This window comes from Hordeum vulgare, chromosome 6H (assembly GCF_904849725.1).
Source record: "Hordeum vulgare subsp. vulgare chromosome 6H, MorexV3_pseudomolecules_assembly, whole genome shotgun sequence".
In the NCBI taxonomy this organism is placed as follows: domain Eukaryota; kingdom Viridiplantae; phylum Streptophyta; class Magnoliopsida; order Poales; family Poaceae; genus Hordeum; species Hordeum vulgare.
The window spans coordinates 556561424-556564280 of record NC_058523.1 but is presented as its reverse complement, the minus strand read 5'-3'; positions in this window follow the sequence as shown (position 1 = coordinate 556564280).

Sequence of the window (2857 nt, the reverse complement as noted above, 5' to 3'; positions counted from 1 at the left end):
TATTGCAGCCGCTTTCCTCGAGCTGTCCGAGGCTGATGCTGCTGCTGCGAAGACGAGGGATGTGGTAGACGTCGGCTAGGGCGAGGTGATCACCATTTGCACATGCGAAGAGCACGGTCCCGCGCCCCTTTATCTCCACCAGCGATTCGTCCCCGAACTTCACCGTGCCCATGACGGTAGTGTCCAGGTCCGAGAAGGCAGAGAGATGCCCCTTCATGTGGTTGCTCGCCCCTGTGTCGAGGAACCAGGCGTCGTCGCGGCGCGGATCATTGGCGGGGAGGGCGTGCTCGTCCGCCTGTTCATCATGCATGCCGTCCCCGTTCAGCTGCGTCGTTGGCGCATTCACTTGCGCCATCATCAGTGATGGTCTGTCGTCGTCGCTGATGTTGCAGGTGCGGATGAGGAGGGCGGCTTTCTCCTCTTCGCCAGCCTAGACGAGATGTGCTTGTGCACGCGGTTGCTGCTGCTGCCCTTTGCATTCCCGCCGTGGCTCCTTGCAGTCTCGTGCGATGTGCCCTGCATACTTTTTGCAGTTGTAGCACTTGACCTGCGACATATCGCGGTCTGAGCTACCCTTGCCGTTCTGCTGCTTGCCCCGACCCTTCTTGCCGCCGCCGCCGGAGTTGGAGCCCTGCTCCTTCATCCTTTTCCCGCGTAGGGTCCATTCTTCCTCCGTGAGGAGGAGCTGGGATCCCATTCCCTCCGACGAGCCGCCCCCGTACCGCTTTCCAGCGGAGGTGAGACGGCCGATCAACTCCTCCACAGAAAGCTCTGTTGGGTAACGTAGCATAAATTCAAAATTTTCCTACGCATATTCAGATCTTCCTATGGAGAGACCAGCAACGAGAGAGGGGTAAGAGCATCTTCATACCTTTGAAGTTCGCTAAGCGGAAGCGTTGCTAGAACGCGGTTGATGGAGTCATACTCGCAGCGATTCTGATCTAGTGCCGAACTACGGCACCTCCGCGTTCAACACACGTGCAACCCAGTGACGTCTCCCGCACCTTGATCCAACAAGGAGGAGGGAGAGGTTGGGGAAGAACTCCAGCAGCACGCCGGCATGGTGTCGATGGAGAGACGAGGTCTCCCGACAGCGCTTCGCCAAGCACCGGCAGAGAGGAGGAGGAAGAAGGGCAGGGCTGCGTCGAGGGAGAGGGAGAAGTCTGTCTTCGAAGGGCCAAAACCCCTCTCTATTTATAGGAGGAGGGGGAGGGGCTGCGCCACCCCTAGGGTTCCCTCCCTAAGGGCTGACAGCCACCAGATGGTAAAGGGGGGGGGCTAGGGTGGGAGGGGGTGGCGCACCACCTGGTGGGCCTAAGGCCCACCTGCGCCTAGGGTTGCCCCCTCTCCCCACCACTTGCGCATTGGGCTGGGTGTGGGAGGTGCACCAGCCCACCTAGGGGCTGGTTCCCTCCCGCACTCGGCCCATCTAGCCTCTTGGGGTCGTTGCCCCCCTTCGGTGGACGGTGGTCCCGGTACGTTACCGGTGACGCCCGAAACACTTCCGGTGTCCAAAACCATCCGTCCTATATATCAATCTTTACCTCCGGACCATTCCGGAGCTCCTCGTGAGGTCCGGGATCTCACCCAGGACTCCGAACAACTTTCGGTAACCTCGTATAACAATTCCCTATAACCCTAGCGTCACCGAACCTTAAGTGTGTAGACCCTACGGGTTCGGGAGACAGGCAGACATGACCGAGACACCTCTCTGGTCAATAACCATCAACGGGGTATGGATACCCATGGTGGCTCCCACTTGCTCCACGATGATCTCATCGGATGAACCACGATGTCAAGGATTCAATCAATCCCGTATGCAATTCCCTTAGTCTGTCGGTATAGAACTTGCCAGAGATTCGATCGTCGGTATACCAATACCTTGTTCAATCTCGTTACCAGTAAGTCTCTTTACTCGTTCTGAGCACGTCATCGTGTGACTAACTCCTTAGTCACATTGAGCTCATGATGATGTTCTACCGAGTGGGCCCAGAGATACCTCTCCGTCACACGGAGTGACAAATCCCGATCTCGATTCGTACCAACCCAACACACACTTTCAGAGGCACCCATAGTGCACCTTTATAGTCACCCAGTTACGTTGTGACGTTTGATACACCCAAAGCACTCCTACGGTATCCGGGAGTTGCACAATCTCACGGTCGAAGGAAAAGATACTTGACATTAGAAAAGCTTTAGCATACGAACAATACGATCTAGTGCTATGCTTAGGATTGGGTCTTGTCCATCACATCATTCTCCTAATGATGTGATCCCGTTATCAATGACATCTAATGCCCATGATCAGGAAACCATGATCATCTATTGACTAATGAGCTAGCCAACTAGAGGCTTGCTAGGGACACTTTGTGATCTATTTATTCACACATGTATTACTGTTTCCTGTTAATACAATTATAGCATGAACAATAGACGATTATCATGAACAAGGAAATATGATAATAACCATTTTATTATTGCCTCTAGGGCATATTTCCAACAGTCTCCCACTTGCACTAGAGTCAATAATCTAGTTACATTGTGATGTATCGAACACCCATAGCCGTATGGTGTTGATCATGTTTTGCTCGTGGAAGAGGTTTAGTCAACGGGTCTGCAATATTCAGATCCGTGTGTACTTTACAAATATCTATTACTCCACTCTGGACATGGTCCTGGATGGAGTTGTAGCGGCGTTTGATGTGCTTCGTCTTCCGGTGAAACCTGGGCTCCTTGGCTATGGCAATGGCCCCAGTGTTATCACAGAAGAGTGTCATTGGACCCGACGCGCTTGGAACCACTCCAAGGTCGGTGATGAGCTCCTTCATCCAAATTCCTTCATGAGCCGCTTCTGAAG